This window comes from Macaca nemestrina, chromosome 10 (genome assembly GCF_043159975.1).
Source record: "Macaca nemestrina isolate mMacNem1 chromosome 10, mMacNem.hap1, whole genome shotgun sequence".
Taxonomy (NCBI): domain Eukaryota; kingdom Metazoa; phylum Chordata; class Mammalia; order Primates; family Cercopithecidae; genus Macaca; species Macaca nemestrina.
In genome coordinates, this window is record NC_092134.1 from 100,941,016 (window position 1) to 100,966,374 (window position 25,359).

A 25,359-nucleotide genomic window follows, 5' to 3' on the forward strand; every position below is an offset into this window, starting at 1 on the left:
TGTTATCGGAGGATATTTCCTTTGGCCCTATAGTCTTCAAAGGGATCCGAAATAACTGTTCTCAGATTCCACAGAAATAAGGCTAGCAAAGAGATCTACGAAACACAGATGTAACTCTGTGAGATGAATTCACAGAACACTAAGCAGTTTCTCAGAAAGCTTCTTTCCAGATTTCATCTGAGGATATTTCCTTTTTCACCATAGCCCTCTATGGGCTTCCAAATATCACTTTGCCAATTCCACAAGAACTGTCTTAGCAAAAGGCTTCTTGAGGGGAAAGCTGTAACTCTGTGAGATGATTTCACAGAACACAAAGAAGTTTCTCAGAAAGCTTCTTTCTCTTTGTTATCGGAGGATATTTCCTTTGGCCCTATAGTCTTCAAAGAGATCCGAAATATCTGTTCTCAGATTCCACAGAAATAAGGCTAGCAAAGAGATCTACGAAACACAGATGTAACTCTGAGAGATGAATTCACAGAACACTAAGCAGTTTCTCAGAAAGCTTCTTTCCAGATTTCATCTGAGGATATTTCCTTTTTCACCATAGCCCTCTATGGGCTTCCAAATATCACTTTGCCAATTCCACAAGAACTGTCTTAGCGAAAGGCTTCTTGAGGGGAAAGCTGTAACTCTGTGAGATGATTTCACAGAACACAAAGAAGTTTCTCAGAAAGCTTCTTTCTCTTTGTTATCGGAGGATATTTCCTTTGGCCCTATAGTCTTCAAAGGGATCCGAAATATCTGTTCTCAGATTCCACAGAAATAAGGCTAGCAAAGAGATCTACGAAACACAGATGTAACTCTGTGAGATGAATTCACAGAACACTAAGCAGTTTCTCAGAAAGCTTCTTTCCAGATTTCATCTGAGGATATTTCCTTTTTCACCATAGCCCTCTATGGGCTTCCAAATATCACTTTGCCAATTCCACAAGAACTGTCTTAGCGAAAGGCTTCTTGAGGGGAAGCTGTAACTCTGTAAGACGATTTCACAGAACACAAAGAAGTTTCTCAGAAAGCTTCTTTCTCTTTGTTATCGGAGGATATTTCCTTTGGCCCTATAGTCTTCAAAGGGATCCGAAATATCTGTTCTCAGATTCCACAGAAATAAGGCTAGCAAAGAGATCTACGAAACACAGATGTAACTCTGTGAGATGAATTCACAGAACACTAAGCAGTTTCTCAGAAAGCTTCTTTCCAGATTTCATCTGAGGATATTTCCTATTTCACCATAGCCCTCTATGGGCTTCCAAATATCACTTTGCCAATTCCACAAGAACTGTCTTAGCGAAAGGCTCCTTGAGGGGAAAGCTGTAACTCTGTGAGATGATTTCACGGAACACAGAGAAGTTTCTCAGAAAGTTTCTTTCTCTTTGTTATCGGGGGATATTTCCTTTGACCCTATAGTCTTCAAAGGGATCCGAAATATCTGTTCTCAGATTCCACAGAAATAAGGCTAGCAAAGAGATCTACGAAACACAGATGTAACTCTGTGAGATGTATTCACAGAACACTAAGCAGTTTCTCAGAAAGCTTCTTTCCAGATTTCATCTGAGGATATTTCCTATTTCACCTTAACCCTCTATGGGCTTCCAAATATCACTTTGCCAATTCCACAAGAACTGTCTTAGCGAAAGGCTTCTTGAGGGGAAAGCTATAACTCTGTGAGATGATTTCACAGAACACGAAGAAGTTTCTCAGAAAGCTTCTTTCTCTTTGTTAGCGCAGGATATTTCCTTTGGCCCTATAGTCTTCAAAGGGATCCGAAATAACTGTTCTCAGATTCCACAGAAATAAGGCTAGCAAAGAGATCTACGAAACACAGATGTAACTCTGTGAGATGAATTCACAGAACACTAAGCAGTTTCTCAGAAAGCTTCTTTCCAGATTTCATCTGAGGATATTTCCTTTTTCACCATAGCCCTCTATGGGCTTCCAAATATCACTTTGCCAATTCCACAAGAACTGTCTTAGCGAAAGGCATCTTTAGGGGAAAGCTGTAACTCTTTGAGATGATTTCACAGAACACAAAGAAGTTTCTCAGAAAGCTTCTTTCTCTTTGTTATCGGAGGATATTTCCTTTGGCCCTATAGTCTTCAAAGGGATCCGAAATATCTGTTCTCAGATTCCACAGAAATAAGGCTAGCAAAGAGATCTACGAAACACAGATGTAACTCTGTGAGATGAATTCACAGAACACTAAGCAGTTTCTCAGAAAGCTTCTTTCCAGATTTCATCTGAGGATATTTCCTTTTTCACCATAGCCCTCTATGGGCTTCCAAATATCACTTTGCCAATTCCACAAGAACTGTCTTAGCGAAAGGCTTCTTGAGGGGAAAGCGGTAACTCTGTGAGATGATTTCACAGAACACAAAGAAGTTTCTCAGAAAGCTTCTTTCTCTTTGTTATCGGAGGATATTTCCTTTGGCCCTATAGTCTTCAAAGGGATCCGAAATATCTGTTCTCAGATTCCACAGAAAAAAGGCTAGCAAAGAGATCTACGAAACACAGATGTAACTCTGTGAGATGAATTCACAGAACACTAAGCAGTTTCACAGAAAGCTTCTTTCCAGATTTCATCTGAGGATATTTCCTTTTTCACCATAGCCCTCTATGGGCTTCCAATTATCACTTTGCCAATTCCACAAGAACTGTCTTAGCGAAAGGCTTCTTTAGGGGAAAGCTGTAACTCTGTGAGATGATTTCACAGAACACAAAGAAGTTTCTCAGAAAGCTTCTTTCTCTTTGTTATCGGAGGATATTTCCTTTGGCCCTATAGTCTTCAAAGGGATCCGAAATATCTGTTCTTAGATTCCACAGAAATAAGGCTAGCAAAGAGATCTACGAAACACAGATGTAACTCTGTGAGATGAATTCACAGAACACTAAGCAGTTTCTCAGAAAGCTTCTTTCCAGATTTCATCTGAGGATATTTCCTTTTTCACCATAGCCCTCTATGGGCTTCCAAATATCACTTTGCCAATTCCACAAGAACTGTCTTAGCGAAAGGCTTCTTGAGGGGAAAGCTATAACTCTGTGAGATGATTTCACAGAACACAAAGAAGTTTCTCAGAAAGCTTCTTTCTCTTTGTTATCGGAGGATATTTCCTTTGGCCCTATAGTCTTCAAAGGGATCCGAAATATCTGTTCTCAGATTCCACAGAAATAAGGCTAGCAAAGAGATCTACGAAACACATAAGTAACTCTGTGAGATGTATTCACAGAACACTAAGCAGTTTCTCAGAAAGCTTCTTTCCAGATTTCATCTGAGGATATTTCCTATTTCACCTTAGCCCTCTATGGGCTTCCAAATATCACTTTGCCAATTACACAAGAACTGTCTTAGCGAAAGGCTTCTTGAGGGGAAAGCTATAACTCTGTGAGATGATTTCACAGAACACGAAGAAGTTTCTCAGAAAGCTTCTTTCTCTTTGTTAGCGCAGGATATTTCCTTTGGCCCTATAGTCTTCAAAGGGATCCGAAATAACTGTTCTCAGATTCCACAGAAAAAGGCTAGCAAAGAGATCTACGAAACACAGATGTAACTCTGTGAGATGAATTCACAGAACACTAAGCAGTTTCTCAGAAAGCTTCTTTCCAGATTTCATCTGAGGATATTTCCTATTTCACCATAGCCCTCTATGGGCTTCCAAATATCACTTTGCCAATTCCACAAGAACTGTCTTAGCGAAAGGCTTCTTGAGGGGAAAGCTGTAACTCTTTGAGATGATTTCACAGAACACAAAGAAGTTTCTCAGAAATCTTCTTTCTCTTTGTTATCGGAGGATATTTCCTTCGGCCCTATAGTCTTCAAAGGGATCCGAAATATCTGTTCTCAGATTCCACAGAAATAAGGCTAGCAAAGAGATCTACGAAACACAGATGTAACTCTGTGAGATGAATTCACAGAACACTAAGCAGTTTCTCAGAAAGCTTCTTTCCAGATTTCATCTGAGGATATTTCCTTTTTCACCATAGCCCTCTATGGGCTTCCAAATATCACTTTGCCAATTCCACAAGAACTGTCTTAGCGAAAGGCTTCTTGAGGGGAAAGCTGTAACTCTGTGAGATGATTTCACAGAACACAAAGAAGTTTCTCAGAAAGCTTCTTTCTCTTTGTTATCGGAGGATATTTCCTTTGGCCCTATAGTCTTCAAAGGGATCCGAAATATCTGTTCTCAGATTCCACAGAAAAAAGGCTAGCAAAGAGATCTACGAAACACCGTTGTAACTCTGTGAGATGAATTCACGGAACACTAAGCAGTTTCACAGAAAGCTTCTTTCCAGATTTCATCTGAGGATATTTCCTTTTTCACCATAGCCCTCTATGGGCTTCCAAATATCACTTTGCCAATTCCACAAGAACTGTCTTAGCGAAAGGCTTCTTGAGGGGAAAGCTGTAACTCTGTAAGACGATTTCACAGAACACAAAGAAGTTTCTCAGAAAGCTTCTTTCTCTTTGTTATCGGAGGATATTTCCTTTGGCCCTATAGTCTTCAAAGGGATCCGAAATATCTGTTCTCAGATTCCACAGAAATAAGGCTAGCAAAGAGATCTACGAAACACAGATGTAACTCTGTGAGATGAATTCACAGAACACTAAGCAGATTCTCAGAAAGCTTCTTTCCAGATTTCATCTGAGGATATTTCCTTTTTCACCATAGCCCTCTATGGGCTTCCAAATATCACTTTGCCAATTCCACAAGAACTGTCTTAGCGAAAGGCTTCTTGAGGGGAAAGCTGTAACTCTGTGAGATGATTTCACAAAACACAAAGAAGTTTCTCAGAAAGCTTCTTTCTCTTTGTTATCGGAGGATATTTCCTTTGGCCCTATAGTCTTCAAAGGGATCCGAAATATCTGTTCTCAGATTCCACAGAAATAAGGCTAGCAAAGAGATCAACGAAACACAGATGTAACTCTGTGAGATGAATTCACAGAACACTAAGCAGTTTCACAGAAAGCTTCTTTCCAGATTTCATCTGAGGATATTTCCTTTTTCACCATAGCCCTCTATGGGCTTCCAAATATCACTTTGCCAATTCCACAAGAACTGTCTTAGCGAAAGGCTTCTTGAGGGGAAAGCTATAACTCTGTGAGATGATTTCACAGAACACAAAGAAGTTTCTCAGAAAGCTTCTTTCTCTTTGTTATCGGAGGATATTTCCTTTGGCCCTATAGTCTTCAAAGGGATCCGAAATATCTGTTCTCAGATTCCACAGAAATAAGGCTAGCAAAGAGATCTACGAAACACAGATGTAACTCTGTGAGATGAATTCACAGAACACTAAGCAGTTTCTCAGAAAGCTTCTTTCCAGATTTCATCTGAGGATATTTCCTTTTTCACCATAGCCCTCTATGGGCTTCCAAATATCACTTTGCCAATTCAACAAGAACTGTCTTAGCGAAAGGCTTCTTGAGGGGAAAGCTATAACTCTGTGAGATGATTTCACAGAACACAAAGAAGTTTCTCAGAAAGTTTCTTTCTCTTTGTTATCGGAGGATATTTCCTTTGGCCCTATAGTCTTCAAAGGGATCCGAAATATCTGTTCTCAGATTCCACAGAAATAAGGCTAGCAAAGAGAACTATGAAACACAGATGTAACTCTGTGAGATGAATTCACAGAACACTAAGCAGTTTCTCAGAAAGCTTCTTTCCAGATTTCATCTGAGGATATTTCCTTTTTCACCATAGCCCTCCATGGGCTTCCAAATATCACTTTGCCAATTCCACAAGAACTGTCCTAGTGAAAGGCTTCTCGAAGGGAAAGCTGTAACTCGGTGAGATGATTTCACAGAACACAAAGAAGTTTCTCAGAAAGCTTCTTTCTCTTTGTTATCGGAGGATATTTCCTTTGGCCTTTTAGTCTTCAAAGGGATCCGAAATATCTGTTCTCAGATTCCACAGAAATAAGGCTAGCAAAGAGATCTACGAAAGACAGATGTAACTCTGTGAGATGAATTCACAGAACACTAAGCAGTTTCTCAGAAAGCTTCTTTCCAGATTTCATCTGAGGATATTTCCTTTTTCACCATAGCCCTCTATGGGCTTCCAAATATCACTTTGCCAATTCCACAAGAACTGTCTTAGCGAAAGGCTTCTTGAGGGGAAAGCTGTAACTCTGTGAGATGATTTCACAGAACACAAAGAAGTTTCTCAGAAAGCTTCTTTCTCTTTGTTATCGGAGGATATTTCCTTTGGCCCTATAGTCTTCAAAGGGATCCGAAATATCTGTTCTCAGATTCCACAGAAATAAGGCTAGCAAAGAGATCTACGAAACACAGATGTAACTCTGTGAGATGAATTCACAGAACACTAAGCAGTTTCTCAGAAAGCTTCTTTCCAGATTTCATCTGAGGATATTTCCTTTTTCACCATAGCCCTCTATGGGCTTCCAAATATCACTTTGCCAATTCCACAAGCACTGTCTTAGCGAAAGGCTTCTTGAGGGGAAAGCTGTAACTCTGTAAGACGATTTCACAGAACACAAAGAAGTTTCTCAGAAAGCTTCTTTCTCTTTGTTATCGGAGGATATTTCCTTTGGCCCTATAGTCTTCAAAGGGATCCGAAATATCTGTTCTCAGATTCCACAGAAATAAGGCTAGCAAAGAGATCTACGAAACACAGATGTAACTCTGTGAGATGAATTCACAGAACACTAAGCAGTTTCTCAGAAAGCTTCTTTCCAGATTTCATCTGAGGATATTTCCTTTTTCACCATAGCCCTCTATGGGCTTCCAAATATCACTTTGCCAATTCCACAAGAACTGTCTTAGCGAAAGGCTTCTTGAGGGGAAAGCTGTAACTCTGTGAGATGATTTCACAGAACACAAAGAAGTTTCTCAGAAAGCTTCTTTCTCTTTGTTATCGGAGGATATTTCCTTTGGCCCTATAGTCTTCAAAGGGATCCGAAATATCTGTTCTCAGATTCCACAGAAATAAGGCTAGCAAAGAGATCTAAGAAACACAGATGTAACTCTGTGAGATGAATTCACAGAACACTAAGCAGGTTCTCAGAAAGCTTCTTTCCAGATTTCATCTGAGGATATTTCCTATTTCACCATAGCCCTCTATGGGCTTCCAAATATCACTTTGCCAATTACACAAGAACTGTCTTAGCGAAAGGCTTCTTGAGGGGAAAGCTATAACTCTGTGAGATGATTTCACAGAACACGAAGAAGTTTCTCAGAAAGCTTCTTTCTCTTTGTTAGCGCAGGATATTTCCTTTGGCACTATAGTCTTCAAAGGGATCCGAAATAACTGTTCTCAGATTCCACAGAAATAAGGCTAGCAAAGAGATCTACGAAACACAGATGTAACTCTGTGAGATGAATTCACAGAACACTAAGCAGTTTCTCAGAAAGCTTCTTTCGAGATTTCATCTGAGGATATTTCCTTTTTCACCATAGCCCTCTATGGGCTTCCAAATATCACTTTGCCAATTCCACAAGAACTGTCTTAGCGAAAGGCTTCTTGAGGGGAAAGCTGTAACTCTGTGAGATGATTTCACAGAACACAAAGAAGTTTCTCAGAAAGCTTCTTTCTCTTTGTTATCGGAGGATATTTCCTTTGGCCCTATAGTCTTCAAAGGGATCCGAAATATCTGTTCTCAGATTCCACAGAAAAAAGGCTAGCAAAGAGATCTACGAAACACAGATGTAACTCTGTGAGATGTATTCACAGAACACTAAGCAGTTTCTCAGAAAGCTTCTTTCCAGATTTCATCTGAGGATATTTCCTATTTCACCATAGCCCTCTATGGGCTTCCAAATATCACTTTGCCAATTACACAAGAACTGTCTTAGCGAAAGGCTTCTTGAGGGGAAAGCTATAACTCTGTGAGATGATTTCACAGAACACGAAGAAGTTTCTCAGAAAGCTTCTTTCTCTTTGTTAGCGCAGGATATTTCCTTTGGCCCTATAGTCTTCAAAGGGATCCGAAATAACTGTTCTCAGATTCCACAGAAATAAGGCTAGCAAAGAGATCTACGAAACACAGATGTAACTCTGTGAGATGAATTCACAGAACACTAAGCAGTTTCTCAGAAAGCTTCTTTCCAGATTTCATCTGAGGATATTTCCTTTTTCACCATAGCCCTCTATGGGCTTCCAAATATCACTTTGCCAATTCCACAAGAACTGTCTTAGCGAAAGGCTTCTTGAGGGGAAAGCTGTAACTCTGTGAGATGATTTCTCAGAACACAAAGAAGTTTCTCAGAAAGCTTCTTTCTCTTTGTTATCGGAGGATATTTCCTTTGGCCCTATAGTCTTCAAAGGGATCGAAATATCTGTTCTCAGATTCCACAGAAATAAGGCTAGCAAAGAGATCTACGAAACACAGATGTAACTCTGTGAGATGAATTCACAGAACACTAAGCAGTTTCTCAGAAAGCTTCTTTCCAGATTTCATCTGAGGATATTTCCTTTTTCACCATAGCCCTCTATGGGCTTCCAAATATCACTTTGCCAATTCCACAAGAACTGTCTTAGCGAAAGGCTTCTTCAGGGGAAAGCTGTAACTCTGTAAGACGATTTCACAGAACACAAAGAAGTTTCTCAGAAAGCTTCTTTCTCTTTGTTATCGGAGGATATTTCCTTTGGCCCTATAGTCTTCAAAGGGATCCGAAATATCTGTTCTCAGATTCCACAGAAATAAGGCTAGCAAAGAGATCTAAGAAACACAGATGTAACTCTGTGAGATGAATTCAAAGAACACTAAGCAGTTTCTCAGAAATCTTCTTTCCAGATTTCATCTGAGGATATTTCCTATTTCACCATAGCCCTCTATGGGCTTCCAAATATCACTTTGCCAATTCCACAAGAACTGTCTTAGCGAAAGGCTTCTTGAGGGGAAAGCTGTAACTCTGTGAGATGATTTCACAGAACACAAAGAAGTTTCTCAGAAAGCTTCTTTCTCTTTGTTATCGGAGGATATTTCCTTTGACCCTATAGTTTTCAAAGGGATCCGAAATATCTGTTCTCAGATTCCACAGAAATAAGGCTAGCAAAGAGATCTACGAAACACAGATGTAACTCTGTGAGATGAATTCACAGAACACTAAGCAGTTTCTCAGAAAGCTTCTTTCCAGATTTCATCTGAGGATATTTCCTTTTTCACCATAGCCCTCTATGGGCTTCCAAATATCACTTTGCCAATTCCACAAGAACTGTCTTAGCGAAAGGCTTCTTGAGGGGAAAGCTGTAACTCTGTGAGATGATTTCACAGAACACAAAGAAGTTTCTCAGAAAGCTTCTTTCTCTTTGTTATCGGAGGATATTTCCTTTGGCCCTATAGTCTTCAAAGGGATCCGAAATATCTGTTCTCAGATTCCACAGAAAAAAGGCTAGCAAAGAGATCTACGAAACACAGATGTAACTCTGTGAGATGAATTCACAGAACACTAAGCAGTTTCACAGAAAGCTTCTTTCCAGATTTCATCTGAGGATATTTCCTTTTTCACCATAGCCCTCTATGGGCTTCCAAATATCACTTTGCCAATTCCACAAGAACTGTCTTAGCGAAAGGCTTCTTGAGGGGAAAGCTGTAACTCTGTATGACGATTTCACAGAACACAAAGAAGTTTCTCAGAAAGCTTCTTTCTCTTTGTTATCGGAGGATATTTCCTTTGGCCCTATAGTCTTCAAAGGGATCCGAAATATCTGTTCTCAGATTCCACAGAAATAAGGCTAGCAAAGATATCAACGAAACACAGATGTAATTCTGTGAGATGAATTCACAGAACACTAAGCAGTTTCTCAGAAAGCTTCTTTCCAGATTTCATCTGAGGATATTTCCTTTTTCACCATAGCCCTCTAAGGGCTTCCAAATATCACTTTGCCAATTCCACAAGAACTGTCTTAGCGAAAGGCTTCTTGAGGGGAAAGCTATAACTCTGTGAGATGATTTCACAGAACACAAAGAAGTTTCTCAGAAAGCTTCTTTCTCTTTGTTATCGCAGGATATTTCCTTTGGCCCTATAGTCTTCAAAGGGATCCGAAATATCTGTTCTCAGATTCCACAGAAATAAGGCTAGCAAAGAGATCTACGAAACACAGATGTAACTCTGTGAGATGAATTCACAGAACACTAAGCAGTTTCTCAGAAAGCTTCTTTCCAGATTTCATCTGAGGATATTTCCTTTTTCACCATAGCCCTCTATGGGCTTCCAAATATCACTTTGCCAATTCAACAAGAACTGTCTTAGCGAAAGGCTTCTTGAGGGGGAAGCTATAACTCTGTGAGATGATTTCACAGAACACAAAGAAGTTTCTCAGAAAGCTTCTTTCTCTTTGTTATCGGAGGATATTTCCTTTGGCCCTATAGCCTTCAAAGGGATCCGAAATATCTGTTCTCAGATTCCACAGAAATAAGGCTAGCAAAGAGATCTACGAAACACAGATGTAACTCTGTGAGATGAATTCACAGAACACTAAGCAGTTTCTCAGAAAGCTTCTTTCCAGATTTCATCTGAGGATATTTCCTTTTTCACCATAGCCCTCTATGGGCTTCCAAATATCACTTTGCCAATTCCACAAGCACTGTCTTAGCGAAAGGCTTCTTGAGGGGAAAGCTGTAACTCTGTGAGATGATTTCACAGAACACAAAGAAGTTTCTCAGAAAGCTTCTTTCTCTGTTAGCGGAGGATATTTCCTTTGGCCCTATAGTCTTCAAAGGGATCCGAAATATCTGTTCTCAGATTCCACAGAAATAAGGCTAGCAAAGAGATCTACGAAACACAGATGTAACTCTGTGAGATGAATTCACAGAACACTAAGCAGTTTCTCAGAAAGCTTCTTTCCAGATTTCATCTGAGGATATTTCCTTTTTCACCATTGCCCTCTATGGGCTTCCAAATATCACTTTGCCAATTCCACAAGAACTGTCTTAGCGAAAGGCTTCTTGAGGGGAAAGCTGTAATTCTGTGAGATGATTTCACAGGACACAAAGAAGTTGCTCAGAAAGCTTCTTTCTCTTTGTTATCGGAGGATATTTCCTTTGGCCCTATAGTCTTCAAAGGGATCCGAAATATCTGTTCTCAGATTCCACAGAAATAAGGCTAGCAAAGATATCTACGAAACACAGATGTAACTCTGTGAGATGAATTCACAGAACACTAAGCAGTTTCTCAGAAAGCTTCTTTCCAGATTTCATCTGAGGATATTTCCTTTTTCACCATAGCCCTCTATGGGCTTCCAAATATCACTTTGCCAATTCCACAAGAACTGTCTTAGCGAAAGGCATCTTGAGGGGAAAGCTGTAACTCTGTGAGATGATTTCACAGAACACAAAGAAGTTTCTCAGAAAGCTTCTTTCTCTTTGTTATCGGAGGATATTTCCTTTGGCCCTATAGTCTTCAAAGGGATCGGAAATATCTGTTCTCAGATTCCACAGAAATAAGGCTAGCAAAGAGATCTACGAAACACAGATGTAACTCTGTGAGATGAATTCACAGAACACTAAGCAGTTTCTCAGAAAGCTTCTTTCCAGATTTCATCTGAGGATATTTCCTTTTTCACCATAGCCCTCTATGGGCTTCCAAATATCACTTTGCCAATTCCACAAGAACTGTCTTAGCGAAAGGCTTCTTGAGGGGAAAGCTGTAACTCTGTAAGACGATTTCACAGAACACAAAGAAGTTTCTCAGAAAGCTTCTTTCTCTTTGTTATCGGAGGATATTTCCTTTGGCCCTATAGTCTTCAAAGGGATCCGAAATATCTGTTCTCAGATTCCACAGAAATAAGGCTAGCAAAGAGATCTACGAAACACAGATGTAACTCTGTGAGATGAATTCACAGAACACTAAGCAGTTACTCAGAAAGCTTCTTTCCAGATTTCATCTGAGGATATTTCCTATTTCACCATAGCCCTCTATGGGCTTCCAAATATCACTTTGCCAATTCCACAAGAACTGTCTTAGCGAAAGGCTTCTTGAGGGGAAAGCTGTAACTCTGTGAGATGATTTCACAGAACACAAAGAAGTTTCTCAGAAAGCTTCTTTCTCTTTGTTATCGGAGGATATTTCCTTTGACCCTATAGTCTTCAAAGGGATCCGAAATATCTGTTCTCAGATTCCACAGAAATAAGGCTAGCAAAGAGATCTACGAAACACAGATGTAACTCTGTGAGATGTATTCACAGAACACTAAGCAGTTTCTCAGAAAGCTTCTTTCCAGATTTCATCTGAGGATATTTCCTATTTCACCATAGCCCTCTATGGGCTTCCAAATATCACTTTGCCAATTACACAAGAACTGTCTTAGCGAAAGGCTTCTTGAGGGGAAAGCTATAACTCTGTGAGATGATTTCACAGAACACGAAGAAGTTTCTCAGAAAGCTTCTTTCTCTTTGTTAGCGCAGGATATTTCCTTTGGCCCTATAGTCTTCAAAGGGATCCGAAATAACTGTTCTCAGATTCCACAGAAATAAGGCTAGCAAAGAGATCTACGAAACACAGATGTAACTCTGTGAGATGAATTCACAGAACACTAAGCAGTTTCTCAGAAAGCTTCTTTCGAGATTTCATCTGAGGATATTTCCTTTTTCACCATAGCCCTCTATGGGCTTCCAAATATCACTTTGCCAATTCCACAAGAACTGTCTTAGCGAAAGGCTTCTTGAGGGGAAAGCTGTAACTCTGTGAGATGATTTCACAGAACACAAAGAAGTTTCTCAGAAAGCTTCATTCTCTTTGTTATCGGAGGATATTTCCTTTGGCCCTATAGTCTTCAAAGGGATCCGAAATATCTGTTCTCAGATTCCACAGAAAAAAGGCTAGCAAAGAGATCTACGAAACACAGATGTAACTCTGTGAGATGAATTCACAGAACACTAAGCAGTTTCTCAGAAAGCTTCTTTCCAGATTTCATCTGAGGATATTTCCTTTTTCACCATAGCCCTCTATGGGCTTCCAAATATCACTTTGCCAATTCCACAAGAACTGTCTTAGCGAAAGGCTTCTTGAGGGGAAAGCTGTAACTCTGTGAGATGATTTCACAGAACACAAAGAAGTTTCTCAGAAAGCTTCTTTCTCTTTGTTATCGGAGGATATTTCCTTTGGCCCTATAGTCTTCAAAGGGATCCGAAATATCTGTTCTCAGATTCCACAGAAATAAGGCTAGCAAAGAGATCTACGAAACACAGATGTAACTCTGTGAGATGAATTCACAGAACACTAAGCAGTTTCTCAGAAAGCTTCTTTCCAGATTTCATCTGAGGATATTTCCTTTTTCACCATAGCCCTCTAGGGGTTCCAAATATCACTTTGCCAATTCCACAAGAACTGTCTTAGCGAAAGGCTTTTTCAGGGGAAAGCTGTAACTCTGTAAGACGATTTCACAGAACACAAAGAAGTTTCTCAGAAAGCTTCTTTCTCTTTGTTATCGGAGGATATTTCCTTTGGCCCTATAGTCTTCAAAGGGATCCGAAATATCTGTTCTCAGATTCCACAGAAATAAGGCTAGCAAAGAGATCTACGAAACACAGATGTAACTCTGTGAGATGAATTCACAGAACACTAAGCAGTTTCTCAGAAAGCTTCTTTCCAGATTTCATCTGAGGATATTTCCTTTTTCACCATAGCCCTCTATGGGCTTCCAAATATCACTTTGCCAATTCCACAAGAACTGTCTTAGCGAAAGGCTTCTTGAGGGGAAAGCTGTAACTCTGTAAGACGATTTCACAGAACACAAAGAAGTTTCTCAGAAAGCTTCTTTCTCTTTGTTATCGGAGGATATTTCCTTTGGCCCTATAGTCTTCAAAGGGATCCGAAATATCTGTTCTCAGATTCCACAGAAATAAGGCTAGCAAAGAGATCTACGAAACACAGATGTAACTCTGTGAGATGAATTCACAGAACACTAAGCAGTTTCTCAGAAAGCTTCTTTCCAGATTTCATCTGAGGATATTTCCTTTTTCACCATAGCCCTCTATGGGCTTCCAAATATCACTTTGCCAATTCCACAAGAACTGTCTTAGCGAAAGGCTTCTTGAGGGGAAAGCTGTAACTCTGTGAGATGATTTCACAGAACACAAAGAAGTTTCTCAGAAAGCTTCTTTCTCTTTGTTATCGGAGCATATTTCCTTTGGCCCTATAGTCTTCAAAGGGATCCGAAATATCTGTTCTCAGATTCCACAGAAATAAGGCTAGCAAAGAGATCTAAGAAACACAGATGTAACTCTGTGAGATGAATTCACAGAACACTAAGCAGGTTCTCAGAAAGCTTCTTTCCAGATTTCATCTGAGGATATTTCCTATTTCACCATAGCCCTCTATGGGCTTCCAAATATCACTTTGCCAATTCCACAAGAACTGTCTTAGCGAAAGGCTTCTTGAGGGGAAAGCTGTAACTCTGTGAGATGATTTCACAGAACACAAAGAAGTTTCTCAGAAAGCTTCTTTCTCTTTGTTATCGGAGGATATTTCCTTTGGCCCTATAGTCTTCAAAGGGATCCGAAATATCTGTTCTCAGATTCCACAGAAATAAGGCTAGCAAAGAGATCTACGAAACACAGATGTAACTCTGTGAGATGTATTCACAGAACACTAAGCAGTTTCTCAGAAAGCTTCTTTCCAGATTTCATCTGAGGATATTTCCTATTTCACCATAGCCCTCTATGGGCTTCCAAATATCACTTTGCCAATTACACAAGAACTGTCTTAGCGAAAGGCTTCTTGAGGGGAAAGCTATAACTCTGTGAGATGATTTCACAGAACACGAAGAAGTTTCTCAGAAAGCTTCTTTCTCTTTGTTAGCGCAGGATATTTCCTTTGGCCCTATAGTCTTCAAAGGGATCCGAAATAACTGTTCTCAGATTCCACAGAAATAAGGCTAGCAAAGAGATCTACGAAACACAGATGTAACTCTGTGAGATGAATTCACAGAACACTAAGCAGTTTCTCAGAAAGCTTCTTTCCAGATTTCATCTGAGGATATTTCCTTTTTCACCATAGCCCTCTATGGGCTTCCAAATATCACTTTGCCAATTCCACAAGAACTGTCTTAGCGAAAGGCTTCTTGAGGGGAAAGCTGTAACTCTGTGAGATGATTTCACAGAACACAAAGAAGTTTCTCAGAATGCTTCTTTCTCTTTGTTATCGGAGGATATTTCCTTTGGCCCTATAGTCTTCAAAGGGATCCGAAATATCTGTTCTCAGATTCCACAGAAATAAGGCTAGCAAAGAGATCTACGAAACACAGATGTAACTCTGTGAGATGAATTCACAGAACACTAAGCAGTTTCTCAGAAAGCTTCTTTCCAGATTTCATCTGAGGATATTTCCTTTTTCACCATAGCCCTCTATGGGCTTCCAAATATCACTTTGCCAATTCCACAAGAACTGTCTTAGCGAAAGGCTTCTTCAGAGGAAAGCTGTAACTCTGTAAGACGATTTCACAGAACACAAAGATGTTTCTCAGAAAGCTTCTTTCTCTTTGTTATCGGAGGATATTTCCTTTGGCCCTGTAGTCTTCAAAGGGATCCGAAATATCTGTTCTCAGATTCCACAGAAATAAGGCTAGCAAAGAGATCTACGAAACACAGATGTAACTCTGTGAGAGGTATTCACAGAACACTAAGCAGTTTCTCAGAAAGCTTCTTTCCAGATTTCATCTGAGGATATTTCCTATTTCACCATAGCCCTCTATGGGCTTCCAAATATCACTTTGCCAATTACACAAGAACTGTCTTAGCGAAAGGCTTCTTGAGGGGAAAGCTATAACTCTGTGAGATGATTTCACAGAACACGAAGAAGTTTCTCAGAAAGCTTCTTTCTCTTTGTTAGCGCAGGATATTTCCTTTGGCCCTATAGCCTTCAAAGGGATGCGAAATAACTGTTCTCAGATTCCACAGAAATAAGGCTAGCAAAGAGATCTACGAAACACAGATGTAACTCTGTGAGATGAATTCACAGAACACTAAGCAGTTTCACATAAAGCTTCTTTCCAGATTTCATCTGAGGATATTTCCTTTTTCACCATAGCCCTCTATGGGCTTCCAAATATCACTTTGCCAATTCCACAAGAACTGTCTTAGCGAAAGGCTTCTTGAGGGGAAAGCTGTAACTCTGTAAGACGATTTCACAGAACACAAAGAAGTTTCTCAGAAAGCTTCTTTCTCTTTGTTATCGGAGGATATTTCCTTTGGCCCTATAGTCTTCAAAGGGATCCGAAATATCTGTTCTCAGATTCCACAGAAATAAGGCTAGCAAAGAGATCTACGAAACACAGATGTAACTCTGTGAGATGAATTCACAGAACACTAAGCAGTTTCTCAGAAAGCTTCTTTCCAGATTTCATCTGAGGATAGTTCCTTTTTCACCATAGCCCTCTATGGGCTTCCAAATATCACTTTGCCAATTCCACAAGAACTGCCTTAGCGAAAGGCTTCTTGAGGGGAAAGCTGTAACTCTGTGAGATGATTTCACAGAACACAACGAAGTTTCTCAGAAAGCTTCTTTCTCTTTGTTATCGGAGGATATTTCCTTTGGCCCTATAGTCTTCAAAGGGATCCGAAATATCTGTTCTCAGATTCCACAGAAATAAGGCTAGCAAAGAGATCTACGAAACACAGATGTAACTCTGTGAGATGAATTCACAGAACACTAAGCAGTTTCTCAGAAAGCTTCTTTCCAGATTTCATCTGAGGATATTACCTTTTTCACCATAGCCCTCTATGGGCTTCCAAATATCACTTTGCCAATTACACAAGAACTGTCTTAGCGAAAGGCTTCTTCAGGGGAAAGCTGTAACTCTGTAAGACGATTTCACAGAACACAAAGAAGTTTCTCAGAAAGCTTCTTTCTCTTTGTTATCGGAGGATTTTCCTTTGGCCCTATAGTCTTCAAAGGGATCCGAAATATCTGTTCTCAGATTCCACAGAAATAAGGCTAGCAAAGAGATCTAAGAAACACAGATGTAACTCTGTGAGATGAATTCACAGAACACTAAGCAGTTTCTCAGAAAGCTTCTTTCCAGATTTCATCTGAGGATATTTCCTATTTCACCATAGCCCTCTATGGGCTTCCAAATATCACTTTGCCAATTCCACAAGAACTGTCTTAGCGAAAGGCTTCTTGAGGGGAAAGCTGTAACTCTGTGAGATGATTTCACAGAACACAAAGAAGTTTCTCAGAAAGCTTCTTTCTCTTTGTTATCGGAGGATATTTCCTTTGACCCTATAGTCTTCAAAGGGATCCGAAATATCTGTTCTCAGATTTCACAGAAATAAGGCTAGCAAAGAGATCTACGAAACACAGATGTAACTCTGTGAGATGAATTCACAGAACACTAAGCAGTTTCTCAGAAAGCTTCTTTCCAGATTTCATCTGAGGATATTTCCTTTTTCACCATAGCCCTCTATGGGCTTCCAAATATCACTTTGCCAATTACACAAGAACTGTCTTAGCGAAAGGCTTCTTCAGGGGAAAGCTGTAACTCTGTAAGACGATTTCACAGAACACAAAGAAGTTTCTCAGAAAGCTTCTTTCTCTTTGTTATCGGAGGATTTTCCTTTGGCCCTATAGTCTTCAAAGGGATCCGAAATATCTGTTCTCAGATTCCACAGAAATAAGGCTAGCAAAGAGATCTAAGAAACACAGATGTAACTCTGTGAGATGAATTCACAGAACACTAAGCAGTTTCTCAGAAAGCTTCTTTCCAGATTTCATCTGAGGATATTTCCTATTTCACCATAGCCCTCTATGGGCTTCCAAATATCACTTTGCCAATTCCACAAGAACTGTCTTAGCGAAAGGCTTCTTGAGGGGAAAGCTGTAACTCTGTGAGATGATTTCACAGAACACAAAGAAGTTTCTCAGAAAGCTTCTTTCTCTTTGTTATCGGAGGATATTTCCTTTGACCCTATAGTCTTCAAAGGGATCCGAAATATCTGTTCTCAGATTTCACAGAAATAAGGCTAGCAAAGAGATCTACGAAACACAGATGTAACTCTGTGAGATGTATTCACAGAACACTAAGCAGTTTCTCAGAAAGCTTCTTTCCAGATTTCATCTGAGGATATTTCCTATTTCACCATAGCCCTCTATGGGCTTCCAAATATCACTTTGCCAATTTCACAAGAACTGTCTTAGCGAAAGGCTTCTTGAGGGGAAAGCTATAACTCTGTGAGATGATTTCACAGTACACGAAGAAGTTTCTCAGAAAGCTTCTTTCTCTTTGTTAGTGCAGGATATTTCCTTTGGCCCTATAGTCTTCAAAGGGATCCGAAATAACTGTTCTCAGATTCCACAGAAATAAGGCTAGCAAAGAGATCTACGAAACACAGATGTAACTCTGTGAGATGAATTCACAGAACACTAAGCAGTTTCTCAGAAAGCTTCTTTCCAGATTTCATCTGAGGATATTTCCTTTTTCACCATAGCCCTCTATGGGCTTCCAAATATCACTTTGCCAATTCCACAAGAACTGTCTTAGCGAAGGCTTCTTTAGGGGAAAGCTGTAACTCTGTGAGATGATTTCACAGAACACAAAGAAGTTTCTCAGAAAGCTTCTTTCTCTTTGTTATCGGAGGATATTTCCTTTGGCCCTATAGTCTTCAAAGGGATCCGAAATATCTGTTCTCAGATTCCACAGAAAAAAGGCTAGCAAAGAGATCTACGAAACACAGATGTAACTCTGTGAGATGAATTCACAGAACACTAAGCAGTTTCACAGAAAGCTTCTTTCCAGATTTCATCTGAGGATATTTCCTTTTTCATCATAGCCCTCTATGGGCTTCCAAATATCACTTTGCCAATTCCACAAGAACTGTCTTAGCGAAAGGCTTCTTGAGGGGAAAGCTGTAACTCTGTAAGACGATTTCACAGAACACAAAGAAGTTTCTCAGAAAGCTTCTTTCTCTTTGTTATCGGAGGATATTTCCTTTTGCCCTATAGTCTTCAAAGGGATCCGAAATATCTGTTCTCAGATTCCACAGAAATAAGGCTAGCAAAGAGATCTACGAAACACAGATGTAACTCTGTGAGATGAATTCACAGAACACTAAGCAGTTTCTCAGAAAGCTTCTTTCCAGATTTCATCTGAGGATAGTTCCTTTTTCACCATAGCCCTCTATGGGCTTCCAAATATCACTTTGCCAATTCCACAAGAACTGTCTTAGCGAAAGGCTTCTTGAGGGGAAAGCTGTAACTCTGTGAGATGATTTCACAGAACACAACGAAGTTTCTCAGAAAGCTTCTTTCTCTTTGTTATCGGAGGATATTTCCTTTGGCCCTATAGTCTTCAAAGGGATCCGAAATATCTGTTCTCAGATTCCACAGAAATAAGGCTAGCAAAGAGATCTACGAAACACAGATGTAACTCTGTGAGATGAATTCACAGAACACTAAGCAGTTTCTCAGAAAGCTTCTTTCCAGATTTCATCTGAGGATATTTCCTTTTTCACCATAGCCCTCTATGGGCTTCCAAATATCACTTTGCCAATTACACAAGAACTGTCTTAGCGAAAGGCTTCTTCAGGGGAAAGCTGTAACTCTGTAAGACGATTTCACAGAACACAAAGAAGTTTCTCAGAAAGCTTCTTTCTCTTTGTTATCGGAGGATTTTCCTTTGGCCCTATAGTCTTCAAAGGGATCCGAAATATCTGTTCTCAGATTCCACAGAAATAAGGCTAGCAAAGAGATCTAAGAAACACAGATGTAACTCTGTGAGATGAATTCACAGAACACTAAGCAGTTTCTCAGAAAGCTTCTTTCCAGATTTCATCTGAGGATATTTCCTATTTCACCATAGCCCTCTATGGGCTTCCAAATATCACTTTGCCAATTCCACAAGAACTGTCTTAGCGAAAGGCTTCTTGAGGGGAAAGCTGTAACTCTGTGAGATGATTTCACAGAACACAAAGAAGTTTCTCAGAAAGCTTCTTTCTCTTTGTTATCGGAGGATATTTCCTTTGACCCTATAGTCTTCAAAGGGATCCGAAATATCTGTTCTCAGATTTCACAGAAATAAGGCTAGCAAAGAGATCTACGAAACACAGATGTAACTCTGTGAGATGTATTCACAGAACACTAAGCAGTTTCTCAGAAAGCTTCTTTCCAGATTTCATCTGAGGATATTTCCTATTTCACCATAGCCCTCTATGGGCTTCCAAATATCACTTTGCCAATTTCACAAGAACTGTCTTAGCGAAAGGCTTCTTGAGGGGAAAGCTATAACTCTGTGAGATGATTTCACAGAACACGAAGAAGTTTCTCCGAAAGCTTCTTTCTCTTTGTTAGTGCAGGATATTTCCTTTGGCCCTATAGTCTTCAAAGGGATCCGAAATAACTGTTCTCAGATTCCACAGAAATAAGGCTAGCAAAGAGATCTACGAAACACAGATGTAACTCTGTGAGATGAATTCACAGAACACTAAGCAGTTTCTCAGAAAGCTTCTTTCCAGATTTCATCTGAGGATATTTCCTTTTTCACCATAGCCCTCTATGGGCTTCCAAATATCACTTTGCCAATTCCACAAGAACTGTCTTAGCGAAGGCTTCTTTAGGGGAAAGCTGTAACTCTGTGAGATGATTTCACAGAACACAAAGAAGTTTCTCAGAAAGCTTCTTTCTCTTTGTTATCGGAGGATATTTCCTTTGGCCCTATAGTCTTCAAAGGGATCCGAAATATCTGTTCTCAGATTCCACAGAAAAAAGGCTAGCAAAGAGATCTACGAAACACAGATGTAACTCTGTGAGATGAATTCACAGAACACTAAGCAGTTTCACAGAAAGCTTCTTTCCAGATTTCATCTGAGGATATTTCCTTTTTCATCATAGCCCTCTACGGGCTTCCAAATATCACTTTGCCAATTCCACAAGAACTGTCTTAGCAAAAGGCTTCTTGAGGGGAAAGCTGTAACTCTGTAAGACGATTTCACAGAACACAAAGAAGTTTCTCAGAAAGCTTCTTTCTCTTTGTTATCAGAGGATATTTCCTTTGGCCCTATAGTCTTCAAAGGGATCCGAAATATCTGTTCTCAGATTCCACAGAAATAAGGCTAGCAAAGAGATCAACGAAACACAGATGTAACTCTGTGAGATGAATTCACAGAACACTAAGCAGTTTCTCAGAAAGCTTCTTTCCAGATTTCATCTGAGGATATTTCCTTTTTCACCATAGCCCTCTATGGGCTTCCAAATATCACTTTGCCAATTCCACAAGAACTGTATTAGCGAAAGGCTTCTTGAGGGGAAAGCTATAACTCTGTGAGATGATTTCACAGAACACAAAGAAGTTTCTCAGAAAGCTTCTTTCTCTTTGTTATCGGAGGATATTTCCTTTGGCCCTATAGTCTTCAAAGGGATCGGAAATATCTGTTCTCAGATTCCACAGAAATAAGGCTAGCAAAGAGATCTACGAAACACAGATGTAACTCTGTGAGATGAATTCACAGAACACTAAGCAGTTTCTCAGAAAGCTTCTTTCCAGATTTCATCTGAGGATATTTCCTTTTTCACCATAGCCCTCTATGGGCTTCCAAATATCACTTTGCCAATTCAACAAGAACTGTCTTAGCGAAAGGCTTCTTGAGGGGAAAGCTATAACTCTGTGAGATGATTTCACAGAACACAAAGAAGTTTCTCAGAAAGCTTCTTTCTCTTTGTTATCGGAGGATATTTCCTTTGGCCCTATAGCCTTCAAAGGGATCCGAAATATCTGTTCTCAGATTCCACAGAAATAAGGCTAGCAAAGAGATCTACGAAACACAGATGTAACTCTGTGAGATGAATTCACAGAACACTAAGCAGTTTCTCAGAAAGCTTCTTTCCAGATTTCATCTGAGGATATTTCCTTTTTCACCATAGCCCTCTATGGGCTTCCAAATATCACTTTGCCAATTCCACAAGCACTGTCTTAGCGAAAGGCTTCTTGAGGGGAAAGCTGTAACTCTGTGAGATGATTTCACAGAACACAAAGAAGTTTCTCAGAAAGCTTCTTTCTCTGTTAGCGGAGGATATTTCCTTTGGCCCTATAGTCTTCAAAGGGATCCGAAATATCTGTTCTCAGATTCCACAGAAATAAGGCTAGCAAAGAGATCCACGAAATACAGATGTAACTCTGTGAGATGAATTCACAGAACACTAAGCAGTTTCTCAGAAAGCTTCTTTCCAGATTTCATCTGAGGATATTTCCTATTTCACCATAGCCCTCTATGGGTTTCCAAATATCACTTTGCCAATTCCACAAGAACTGTCTTAGCGAAAGGCTTCTTGAGGGGAAAGCTATAACTCTGTGAGATGATTTCACAGAACACAAAGAAGTTTCTCAGAAAGCTTCTTTCTCTTTGTTATCGGAGGATATTTCCTTTGGCCCTATAGTCTTCAAAGGGATGCGAAATATCTGTTCTCAGATTCCACAGAAATAAGGCTAGCAAAGAGATCTATGAAACACAGATGTAACTCTGTGAGATGAATTCACAGAACACTAAGCAGTTTCTCAGAATGCTTCTTTCCAGATTTCATCTGAGGATATTTCCTATTTCACCATAGCCCTCTATGGGCTTCCAAATATCACTTTGCCAATTCCACAAGAACTGTCTTAGCGAAAGGCTTTTCGAGGGGAAAGCAGTAACTCGGTGAGATGATTTCACAGAACACAAAGAAGTTTCTCAGAAAGCTTCTTTCTCTTTGTTATCGGAGGATATTTCCTTTGGCCCTATAGTCTTCAAATGGATCCGAAATATCTGTTCTCAGATTCCACAGAAATAAGGCTAGCGAAGAGATCTACGAAACACAGATGTAACTCTGTGAGATGAATTCACAGAACACTAAGCAGTTTCTCAGAAAGCTTCTTTCCAGATTTCATCTGAGGATATTTCCTTTTTCACCATAGCCCTCTATGGGCTTCCAAATATCACTTTGCCAATTCCACAAGAACTGTCTTAGCGAAAGGCTTCTTGAGGGGAAAGCTGTAACTCTGTAAGACGATTTCACAGAACACAAAGAAGTTTCTCAGAAAGCTTCTTTCTCTTTGTTATCGGAGGATATTTCCTTTGGCCCTATAGTCTTCAAAGGGATCCGAAATATCTGTTCTCAGATTCCACAGAAATAAGGCTAGCAAAGAGATCTACGAAACACAGATGTAACTCTGTGAGATGAATTCACAGAACACTAAGCAGTTTCTCAGAAAGCTTCTTTCCAGATTTCATCTGAGGATATTTCCTTTTTCACCATAGCCCTCTATGGGCTTCCAAATATCACTTTGCCAATTACACAAGAACTGTCTTAGCGAAAGGCTTCTTCAGGGGAAAGCTGTAACTCTGTAAGACGATTTCACAGAACACAAAGAAGTTTCTCAGAAAGCTTCTTTCTCTTTGTTATCGGAGGATTTTCCTTTGGCCCTATAGTCTTCAAAGGGATCCGAAATATCTGTTCTCAGATTCCACAGAAATAAGGCTAGCAAAGAGATCTAAGAAACACAGATGTAACTCTGTGAGATGAATTCACAGAACACTAAGCAGTTTCTCAGAAAGCTTCTTTCCAGATTTCATCTGAGGATATTTCCTTTTTCACCATAGCCCTCTATGGGCTTCCAAATATCACTTTGCCAATTCCACAAGAACTGTCTTAGCGAAAGGCTTCTTGAGGGGAAAGCTGTAACTCTGTGAGATGATTTCACAGAACACAAAGAAGTTTCTCAGAAAGCTTCTTTCTCTTTGTTATCGGAGGATATTTCCTTTGACCCTATAGTCTTCAAAGGGATCCGAAATATCTGTTCTCAGATTTCACAGAAATAAGGCTAGCAAAGAGATCTACGAAACACAGATGTAACTCTGTGAGATGTATTCACAGAACACTAAGCAGTTTCTCAGAAAGCTTCTTTCCAGATTTCATCTGAGGATATTTCCTATTTCACCATAGCCCTCTATGGGCTTCCAAATATCACTTTGCCAATTTCACAAGAACTGTCTTAGCGAAAGGCTTCTTGAGGGGAAAGCTATAACTCTGTGAGATGATTTCACAGAACACGAAGAAGTTTCTCCGAAAGCTTCTTTCTCTTTGTTAGTGCAGGATATTTCCTTTGGCCCTATAGTCTTCAAAGGGATCCGAAATAACTGTTCTCAGATTCCACAGAAATAAGGCTAGCAAAGAGATCTACGAAACACAGATGTAACTCTGTGAGATGAATTCACAGAACACTAAGCAGTTTCACATAAAGCTTCTTTCCAGATTTCATCTGAGGATATTTCCTTTTTCACCATAGCCCTCTATGGGCTTCCAAATATCACTTTGCCAATTCCACAAGAACTGTCTTAGCGAAAGGCTTCTTGAGGGGAAAGCTGTAACTCTGTAAGACGATTTCACAGAACACAAAGAAGTTTCTCAGAAAGCTTCTTTCTCTTTGTTATCGGAGGATATTTCCTTTGGCCCTATAGTCTTCAAAGGGATCCGAAATATCTGTTCTCAGATTCCACAGAAAAAAGGCTAGCAAAGAGATCTACGAAACACAGATGTAACTCTGTGAGATGAATTCACAGAACACTAAGCAGTTTCTCAGAAAGCTTCTTTCCAGATTTCATCTGAGGATAGTTCCTTTTTCACCATAGCCCTCTATGGGCTTCCAAATATCACTTTGCCAATTCCACAAGAACTGTCTTAGCGAAAGGCTTCTTGAGGGGAAAGCTGTAACTCTGTGAGATGATTTCACAGAACACAACGAAGTTTCTCAGAAAGCTTCTTTCTCTTTGTTATCGGAGGATATTTCCTTTGGCCCTATAGTCTTCAAAGGGATCCGAAATATCTGTTCTCAGATTCCACAGAAATAAGGCTAGCAAAGAGATCTACAAAACACAGATGTAACTCTGTGAGATGGATTCACAGAACACTAAGCAGTTTCTCAGAAAGCTTCTTTCCAGATTTCATCGGAGGATATTTCCTTTTTCACCATAGCCCTCTGTGGGCTTCTAAATATCACTTTGTGAATTTCACCAGAACTGTCCTAGCGAAAGGCTTCTTGAGGGCAAAGCTATAACTCTGTGAGATCATTTCACAGAACACAAAGAAGTTTCTCAGAAAGCTTCTTTCTCTTTGTTATCGGAGGATATTTCCTTTGGCCCTATAGTCTTCAAAGGGATCCGAAATATCTGTTCTCAGATTCCACAGAAATAAGGCTAGCAAAGAGATCTACGAAACACAGATGTAACTCTGTGAGATGAATTCACAGAACACTAAGCAGTTTCTCAGAAAGCTTCTTTCCAGATTTCATCTGAGGATATTTCCTTTTTCACCATAGCCCTCTATGGGCTTCCAAATATCACTTTGCCAATTCCACAAGCACTGTCTTAGCGAAAGGCTTCTTGAGGGGAAAGCTGTAACTCTGTGAGATGATTTCAGAGAACACAAAGAAGTTTCTCAGAAAGCTT